The sequence below is a fragment of the Oreochromis niloticus genome, linkage group LG6 (genome assembly GCF_001858045.2).
Source record: "Oreochromis niloticus isolate F11D_XX linkage group LG6, O_niloticus_UMD_NMBU, whole genome shotgun sequence".
In the NCBI taxonomy this organism is placed as follows: domain Eukaryota; kingdom Metazoa; phylum Chordata; class Actinopteri; order Cichliformes; family Cichlidae; genus Oreochromis; species Oreochromis niloticus.
Genome location: NC_031971.2, coordinates 35,274,080 through 35,284,844, shown reverse-complemented (window position 1 = coordinate 35,284,844; position 10,765 = coordinate 35,274,080). Strand labels below are relative to the sequence as shown.

The window sequence follows — 10,765 nt, the reverse complement described above, 5'->3', positions numbered from 1 at the left end:
TTGCTGACAGACAAGAGACAGGTAGAAGTGTTTTTTTTTCTCTCCCTCTCTTATGTCGTATTTAGCCAAGTCTCCACGCTTCATAAAGCGTCCTTACATCATGGCATTCTTGCTGCAGTACCTCATTATCATCTCACTGTATTCAAGGTGCATACAAGCAGTAATTCATAACTATGCCACTCTAAGGTACTTTGCAGTAGGTACATCTTTCTTGTGCCCTCATGTATTATATAAGATGCATAGGGAAAATTTAAATGGTATCTGTTAAACCTCAAATAATCCAGTAGTAGGGGATAATATATTTGGATCCAAACAAACGGCATAGACTGTGAGTCAGATAAAGACACACACAAACACCACGCACATGCACAAATAACAAACAACACCCACCACCAATCTATCAGCCAAATTATCACTGACTTCATAAAGAGACCAACCACTTAGTCAGCAGAATATCCAAGATAGCAAAATTGTTGCTAAAGCACTGCATACATGCAAGACTGCTATGTTGACACTACACTAGCTGTAACGCATATTACCAAATGGGAAAGGGCACAGGCATCTTACACCAGTGGCCTGAGAATCATTTCCATATATAAAGTGTTTCATAGCAGGACACCCGGCATAACAGTGGGCATAGGCTTGATACTTCATATAAACATACCAATATTGTCATTACAGCACAGTCATATGGATATTTTTTACATGGATAAACATAAAAACTAATAATTTTTATCCTTTATTATACTTGATTATTATTATTATTATATATTATTATTACATAAAATTCATACAGAAAAAGGAAAACAGGGAAAATTAATCATAACACAAATCTCATCTGAGATAATATACAGTGGCTGGGCTTGGTGGTGTGAAGTTGTGGGAGGAAGGGTTAGGAAAAGGAGAAAGAAAAGGTTAAAAAGAAAAACAGAATGAACAGAGGGATTATATCAGACAGTTTGGGCACGATATACACAGTGCATCCAGAAAGTATTCACAGTGCTTCACTTGTTCCATATTATGTAATGTTACAGCCATATTCTAAAATGGATTACATGTGTTTTTTACCTCAAAATTCTATGCAAAATACCCCTATAAACACAAAAAAACAAATGCAATCCATTTTGGAAAAAGGCTGGAATATGATCAAATGTGAAACAATTGAAGTGCTGTGAACACTTTCTGGATGCCTTGTATTTGTATACATAAACCACAGTGTTGGTTCTTCATAGATATATGTGCACATGCTGTAAATTTATACTAATTGCATAAAAGAAAAATATCCATGTAAAGGAGATTTTCCTGAGGTATTTATATTTTCCCATCTTACAAAATCGTCTCACTTATTTATCTTATCTCTCATAGGTCATTTGTGCGTCATGTCTTTCCATGTATTTCAATCAGAGGATTTAGGTTTTCTCCACCCTTTTGATATTTACTTCAGTTTCTTAAAATTCTGATAAATAATTCTCAACAGCGAGTCCTTGGGATTCATTAACTACAGCATCCACAATTTAGTAAACTAACTGTTCTGAAGTGTGGCACGACACTGGCGCAAACACTTATATAAAATGCCTGGATTTTAAGACGTTCTTTACAACTAACTGTTATAACAACAAAACACCCAAGAAGCAGTTGGTTTTGAAATCAGTCTAACACCTGTTTTATTGCCCTCGATACTTTCTCACTTTTAATTGTTGGTCGATAAAATAACTTTTAAAAAGTCAACAACATTCTACAGCAACAGTAGCAATTGTATGTGACTATACTAAGCAAACAGAGCAAGCAAACAATGTTTTAAATATATATATATATATATATATATATATATATATATATATACACACATATATTTATATACACTGTTTCGGCTTTACAAAAGCCAATAGATGGCATACAATCACATTCATGGTTTAGATAGATGTTGCAGAAGTTGCTGTGTTATGTTCAAGATGCTCAAATGTTTCCATGTATGATGTTAACAATATTTGTCATCTTGGTTTTGTTTAAGCTTCATTAGTTTGCAAACATTTGGTAAATTATCATTAAATATAAAGTGCGGCTTAAATTCTCTACCCTGTCCATTATTCTATAATAATACACCTTATGGTTGCTGAGACATTTCATAAAACACAACCGTTTCTACTGAGATAGTGTCTATAAAAAGATCTCTCCATGTGAATATGCCAAATCTGCACGACATTACATGACTTGATTTCTGCCACTGCATTTTACAGAATCAACTTAGATAAAACAATTTGTCAGAGACCTATTTTTTTTTATTAATTTATCTGCAATTTTAAACAATGAAGTGCTCACGGCAGTATGTCAACCAGACAACTGTTATTCGGATATACTGGCTATAGCACAAGCACCCTAAAAAATTGACCATTGTCATAGATTAGGATTCCTAGGTTGCACTAATGATAGAGTCTGGATCAAAGTGGTAAGCCACGTAATAAGCTGACAGACTTGCATCTTTGATGAACAATTATTAATAGCTTTCCTGAAGAAAGCCCCGATAATAATAATAATAATAATAATAATAATAATGATGATGATGATAAATATATCCTAAAAAGGGAACAGCTCATATATTTGGCTGTTCTGTAGACAGTATGAAGTAGTTCCTTCATATACTGATCCATAACTGAAAGCTACAGTTAGATATGCAACTAAAGATCACTTAAACTGAAATCTGGGCAGTAATAGAAAAATCCTACCAATTTAAAAGTCAGCTTTGATATAGCTTAGTATGCTTTCACCTCCACCTTTGCATCCTGAAATATAGAGCCCTAAGTATAAACTAATGTGATTCTATTGAGAGGATAAATCTTCTTTTCTGAGCCTCCATAAATTCCCGTGTTGCACTTTAGTAGAAGTGTGCTCTAATATTTCATTATTATTGCCTCTGCGTTGAAACTTCCACAGGCCCATGTCTTGTAACACAAAACCATCATCAGAATCACAAAAATGTCTGAACCTTGAAATATGATTTTATGGCTAAAGTCTGCCAACATCCAATAAAGAAAAGCATTCCAGATAATATAGCTCAAGCTGCATTTTTATGGATTCCTTTGTACAATTTCTATAAATGAGCAAAATCTTTTGAATTAGTGTTTATTATGAAGGGTAATTTCCTCCACTCCTCCACTATGGTTGCTATAATACTGAATACAGTTGGACTAATAAAGTTTACAGTAAATAACCAGCTCATTATGTTAGTTTTGCAACAGTTAGTTCTGGACAAGAATGATTGATTGGAGCCTTCATAACTCCTGAAACTGCATTTAAGCTTAATTAGAAATGATAGTCAGTTTTGAACAAAGGGAAATAAAGAAGCCAGGATACTTAAGTTCAACATATGACATTAGCTGACCTAGAAAATTAAAAAGAAAATTAAAAAGAAGGCACAATTAACTTGAAAATATAAGGCAACCAACCTGGTTTTGGACTCCTTTCAGACATGGCAAAGTCTCAGAAATATAAATAGCACCTTAAGTTGCATTAAGATGTCTCAGCTGAGGGGCAGTGGAGCAGGGGAGCTACAGCATCCAGAGATATACCATTGTAGTGCTAAAATAATTCATTAGTTTTGATGACTGAAAAATTCATTTGAGTTCATTATGTGTTTAAATGTTGAAAAATCACATTAATGGTTAAAATACAGAAAAAATTTAAAAATGTTCTAAAATATTTTAAGTAATAATTTTGTATTATTCACACTTTAAGTGGAAGAGTTTGGAATGTATGTGATGTGTGTTGTTTAGATTCACAGCCGTCTTGTTTACATTTTGAAGTGTCCTTTATTATTTTCTTTAATTTTATTGCCATGTACTAAAGTTCTGGTGGCTCCAGCCAATCTGGTGAGAGTTTCAGGTAGGGGGGTGGGATTTGGCAGGGAGCTGGGGTTTTGGAAAGGGAGGAGAGACAAGCTACTGCTATCGAGTGGACACTTGAGTAACACGCTGTAACTTTCATGGTTGACGACCAGTTACCTTCCAAGAGGTAATTCTGAGAGCGATTTCCATAGCGATTAGCCGCTAGCGTTCAGCCTAGCACTTTTCTTTGGAGCTCATACTCTGCTCTGTATGGATGTGTTCAGCTAATGCTAGCCATTCCTGAAATGGCATGAAACAGCAAATACGTTGGTATTTAGCTTGTTTATTTAATTCAGGATAAGGAGACGGACATCTTGCCGGTGTGATAGAGGCAAAGCTCATGTGGTCCCTTCCACTAGTGTGAACTGTGGATTTTGTGTGACCTGGTCTTGTCCCTTTCAACTATCAGCCGTAAGTACTGATATTTGCACGTGCCTTTTATTTTATTGCTTGTGTACGAGTGAAACGATCATTTGGTATAGGACACAAGGCACCCTAGCCCTCTTTTGTGTTGCAGGGTACAGTGTTGGGAAGGTTACTTTTAAAATGTATTCCACTACAGATTACATAATACATGCCCTAAAATGTATTTTGTAACGTATTCTGTTACGTTACTCAATGAGAGTAACGTATTCTGAATACTTTGGATTATTTAATATATTATCATATTTTTTTCAACTACATGAATGTACTATTGCTGTATGATTTATTACTATTACTGCAGGTTACTTGGCATACCAATACCAACTAGATTTTTAAATCTTAATATAAAATGAGTAACAGTAGGGTGGACATTAGGTCAGGCTGCACTTTTTGCAGTGATCTCATATAGAAAACTATTACACGCATATATAAAGCAGGTCCGCGGCTCCAAACCGTAGTAAAGGGACCTCTGGATAATATATCGGATTCTGTGTCGGGCTTGTAGCCGAAAACTAGCTTTACTTTGTTGTTTGGGTCAACTTTGCTACCGAGAGACAGAGAGAGGCGTTGAAAGGCTGCTCCAACGGAACTTATTGTTTCGGAGGAAAACGCGAACACAGTGTACAGTCGAGTCTTAATAGCTTACTTACAACTGGGCTGGTCAGGCACTCTTTTTAGCTGCAGTGGTTATTATTATATTTACATGCTTCCATCTCGTGTTTCTGGTCGGTGACAACTCGTACTTTTTGACTCTCCTTTTTCTCCCCCCCACATGCTCACAGACACATAACAGGTATGGCAGTCCATTCTCCCTGCAGCACAGACTACGCTGCCCATGAGGCTGCATTCTTTAGGGCTATGCCTGTAACACTCTGCCTATTACCTTCATATTAAATAATTTTTTGAATAATAATTTTTACAAATATTTATTCACGTCATTATACGGGCTGCAAATAGAGGTGACATGGGCTGCGAGATTGAGACACAGGCATTAGAGCCTCTTAATGCGTGTTTTGTTTGGGTTTCCACTGGCGTGGAATTACCAAAAATAGAGAGGGCACAGCCTAACATGTGAAACAGGAAAAGACCGCCGTTTAATACATTTATTTCAACAAAGTGACTGTATTCTGAATACTACCTTTTTAAACGGTAACTGTAACGGAATACAGTTACTCATATTTTGTATTTTAAATATGTAATGGTGGTACATGTATTCCGTTACTCCCCAACACTGCAGGGTAGTACCCGCAACACACAATTTCTGGTATACTGCAGATATTTTTGGAGCAAACCAGCTCTCACAGATGTCTGAATTGAAAAGAGGTAGGGGCCTGTCAGTCTTACATCAATGGCCTATTGCCATTTCCATACATAGACTGTCTCACAGCAAGTCTGTAGGCAAGGGTAATCATAGCTTTGATTCTTTATAGAAAAATAAACAGACTGTGATGCAAATAACTTGTAATGATTGTTCTGCAGGTCTAGAGACCATCTATGGAGAGCTTGTAGCAATCATCATCATAGTGTTTGGTCAGGCTGTTAACCCTAACCCCTAACCATACGTCATCAAAACCACACTTAGCATTTTCTAACTTTGCATTCATTTTTTTCTTTTGCTTACTAAAAATGGATTTAGGAGCTCAGTTTTTATATTAAATTTAAAATTCCAAGACAGTACAATTACAAAAAACACTGAACAAGTATGGCTTGTTTGAACGGGTTGCTAGGAGAAGACCTCGTCTTGTCTTTCGGTTGCAAAGTCGCATCTGAACTTCTGGAAGACCAAAGTGAAGATGTTTGGACAGAAGAGTGGGAACAAAATCCTCCACAACAATGTTAAAGACTAATAACGTCAAACAGAAAAGGATTACTTCAAGATATTACAGTTTTTATGTTAAACCTTAGAACTAAAACAGGATTTTCTTTCTTTTTACCATGTCTGTAATTCTCAGGATTAGAACTTTATTACATTGTAATTTAAATTACAATGTGAAACCATTTTATAAGTTACAGTCGCAATTAGGTAAGTAAAGCTTCTTGTTGCCTTCAAGTTCTTCAGAGTTCCATTCCTCTTTTTGGAAATATCCTAAGTACACTAAGGCCTAATGGGACATTTAATCCCTCCAGCATGTCCTGAATTTATCCTAGGGTCTCATCCCAGTTGGTCATGCCTAGAAAATCTCCACAGAGTGTTCAAGAGACAACCGTATTGTCCAGACCTCCCCTGGCACTTCCCAGCTGCTTAGCACAAAAATCCGCTAGGGCTAGTTGCATGAAATGAAATCATAACTTTAACTCTATTGCTAAGTGTTAACTTTCAGACAACTGAAAAGTCTGGGCACTGATCAAATTAAAACAAAATCAAATCAAAATCCTGGTTTACAAACCACAGAATTGATAGAGACAATTAAAACTGAAAGATTACAAAGACAAAATGGCAATGAAAGTGAAAGGAAAACACCTTAGTCTCCAAGGACTCACAGATCAATAAAAACTGCAGATATGTAACATAAGGATCGGTATGCAAGAGGCTTGAGCGCAGATTAAGTCCTCATTTCTCTGTCTCATACTCCCATTTTCACACATCCACACTAGCACACACAAACATTCAGAATTGATGAAGACTTGTGTTTGACACGGGTGATGTAAGTGTGCTGAAACTGAGCATGAAGGTCAGAGAATTGCTTGGTGAACCCAGGCCTGCATTACTGAAGTGACAGGAAAAAATCTTTCTTTCTTCCTTTCTTTGTCTTTCTTACACACACACACACACACACATGCATGCACACACACACACACACACACACACACACACACACTGTATAGCTGATGGATGCTGTTTCAGTTGGAGTAGAAGTATCCTGTTGTTTCCTGCTAAGCACTTTCTGTTCAGCACTCATTGCCAAGAGTAATGGTCAGTGAAGAGCCCCACTGCTCTGAGTGTGTTTGTGTGTATGTATGTGCGTTTGATTAAGAACAGGGCATTTTTTCATTCCAAAATCTTTGTTATCAAAACACAGGCCTCCCAGTTTTCCTTTTGCTTAAGCACTGAAATGTCCATGTATGTGCAATGCATAGAAGATTTGCAAAATTTAGAGTTTGCATCAGTGGAAAACCTTTTGGCACTAAAAAGCTACTGTCTGGCTTTACTAAAGAGACAGTGCAAATGCAAAAAATGGGGAAAAAAGGTATTATTTTTGTACTAGATGCGGTTATGATAGTGATATCATAGTGATAGTTCTATGACTGTTCGTTTTTTGGAATGAGAAAAGGAAATGTTATCAAAAAGAGTGCACAATTGGCCCAGATGGAGCAGATTCCCAATTCAAGAAATATACCAGGATGCATCTTGTTTTAAGGGTAGGAGCATTACTTTTTATACTGACATGATGGGTTTGCATGCTTTTAGTCACATATCTACACAGAGATTGGGTACACAAAGAAAATGTATCTGTCTTTTCTCAGCACACACAGACAGACTTTGGTGTAATCTGTTGTTTCTTTCCTTCTCTCTTTTTATTACTTTTTTAAAACTTGGATTTGTATCGAATTGTTTGTCAAAATGTTGCCATTAATAGGACTGTGTCAGTGTGTTGGGTTAAGTATGTTCTGCTTCACACAACCTGCAGAAAAAAGCAACAGCATGGACCACATTTACAAAAATGAGACTGCAACAGTATATTCCTTAACACATACATGGTACTGCATAGGATGGCAAATAATATGTTGTGTTCTCTAACACATCTTACAGTTTAGCTATTACACCCAAATTCAGGTTTATATGGTGTAATAGTTTGTAGTAAAACAGCTCTTCTCCAGATAAAGCCTCTGCTCTAGCTGAGTTTGAGTCCTTAGAGTGACACACAGTTTCCATATAGAAATGTATACAAAGTAGTCCAATGTTTTGCAATCACCTGCAGAATTATCCTATTTCATTTGTGTATTTTTGCAATTGTGGCATCACTCTAATTTCTTCTGCATAGTAAATCTGGCTCATAGAATCATGTCATGTCATTACATTCACCTATACATTTACTCTGACTATCCTCATTTAACTTTTGCCATATTGTTTCTTCCAAGTGGACTGACTAGATGGGAAACTAAGTGTGGCATATAAAGAAAAATAATTTTTTAAGTTTTGTGTGGAAGAATTTCTTAGGATGGGACAGAATCATTACTTCAACCCCAACCAAGCAAGACCTTTGGGATGAACTGGAAAGTTAACTGGGAACCACGCCTTATCACCCAGCATCTGTGTCTGACCATGAGGCTAAATCTGAGAAATCTCTGCAGCCATGTTCAAAAGTCTTGTATAAAGTTTTTCCTAGAAGAATAGAGAAATAGGGAGTAGCATGCTGATACCTGGGTAATTAAGACCTCATTAGCTGGGGGCTAATTTCAGGTATTACCATTAGTACTGTTAAGTAATCTGGACTGTCATAAATTGTTAGTTATTTTATGATGCAAAATTAATTTTAAGACCATATATACAATGCTCATTTCGACCCACAGCCACTACTTTGGAAAATGTGCCTATTCTAGCACACCAGAGCAACACCTGTGGTAGTGGTATCACTGGAACCTGTGATGTAACTTTATGATCCATAATAAATGCCTTTTGAAGCAAACGTGTGAAGGTAAGAAAAATTTTGAAAGGTAAAATTGTTTTTTATTGTAAAAAAAATGTATTCTCCACTTCATTAATATAGTTTCCATCAGTCAGATGAAAAAAATTGTCATAGTTAATTTGGTGCTTGATCATGTTTTCCCCCGGCTCAACTTACCCCATTTTACAACAACTGATCCCTGTTTTAGTAAAGGATACACACACACAAACACACACACAGACACATATCAGAACTAAATACACAAGTACTGAACACCCACTGTCAAACAGGGAGATGCGCCACACCCCTAAGTCAGCACTTCTTCTTGCCTCTTCCAGCACAGCAAGAGGTGCAGTGTAGGTACTGTAGGTCTGAAAGGTTTAGCAGCATCTTAAAAGACAAGCCAAAGCTTCCCAGAGAGAGGCCTAGTCAGCCCTTCACCCAGCCGTCACTGCTTCACAGTAAACTGACATCAAGCAGCCCCTGTTATGCCTAACACAGGACAGGGGGAGACATAAACATGGCAAGGGACACCCAGTCTGACACAAAGCACCACACCTTACTGTAGCAGAGCAAAAGGGAGAAGTGAGTGAAAGAGAGAAGCATGAGTGTGTGTGTGTGCTTCATATATGCTTTTGTAAGAATATGTCTTTGTGTGTGTCTTGTTTACAGAGCTTTCCTGTCATATGTCTTCATCTCCACTTTCTATCCCCTCAGTGTTCTTCAGCTCTGTGGCTAAGCCAGCATGAGGCAGAGACACACTGTGCAGGTTTCATCCCTTAGCTTAGAGGTGAGTGTTTATATGTGCGGTAGAGAGAGAGAAATGAAGAGAGGAAAGGATTGTGTGTGTATCATAATGTATTGCCCCCAAAATGTGTTTCCTCTCTGAAATTGTGCATTTCTGCTCTTAAATTTTCTCTCATTCACCCTGTAGGTGTGTGTTTTAATGCGTGTGTCTGTGTTTACCTCCGCAGTCTGATCCCAAGCTTATACTGTAGTGAGTGGCAGCCACCACCATTCAGAAGCTCACCCCTTGGGGCATAATGCATGAAAAAAAGCAAGCTTAGGGGCACATCAATTCCACAGGCTTAACTGAACGCCTGGTGTGGTGTGCATGAGTGTGTGTTTGTGTGGCGCTTTTATAAGATGAATTTTCATACAGTGCTCTTGTTTCTTAACAGAGAACAGCACTGACATTGGTGTGTGTTTTTGTCCGTCTGTTCCTCTGCCTGCGTGTGTGTGTGTCCAAGTGGGAGTGGGTATGGGGGCTCGCATGTTAAATGCTGTCATAATGAGCGTATTGAATCAAATGCCAGATAAAGGCAGAGGGATTTAGGGGATTCAAGCCTTTATTAAACGTTCATATTGTTTCCCAACATCTGACAACTGAGACAAAGTGGTAAATACAAATGGATTTTTATATCCCCAAATAAATACCACAGTCATGAATAAACGTGATAATGATATCAGATGGAATGTGCTTTATTTAACTTGCATTTTGTCACTTCGGATGAATCCTCTGACAGCAGTTATTAAAAGATAGTTTAGCCTACTCAAAGATGAGGGATTGTTCTGTCCTTTGTATATTCTTTCTATTCCATTAGCGTAAGAAGAACATGAGCAATATAGTATTAATATTTAAGACTTGCAGCTCACATTAGGAAGAAAAATGAAATGACATTTGAGAGGCTTCTGTTTGTTTTCTGATTTTCCAAAAGCCCTTTTAATGTCTCACAAACAAAAATGCTGCCTGTGGAGACTTTGTAAAAGAATAACAACAAGGCGAACAAAATGCCAATGCATCATAGAGTGATATGTTTGAATTATTTCACCTTTTGTTTCTTTTCTCCAGTC

The 10,765-nt window shown here is 37.2% G+C and overlaps 1 long non-coding RNA gene across 1 annotated transcript; it reads left to right on the top strand.

The window, feature by feature from the left end:
* Positions 1-3,907: 3,907 nt before the first annotated feature.
* Positions 3,908-10,380, top strand: LOC102080518 (uncharacterized). Its single transcript, XR_269305.4, has 5 exons — positions 3,908-4,008; positions 4,178-4,292; positions 8,817-8,941; positions 9,629-9,701; positions 9,886-10,380. It is a non-coding gene; the product is annotated as an uncharacterized LOC102080518 (long non-coding RNA).
* Positions 10,381-10,765: the final 385 nt, after the last annotated feature.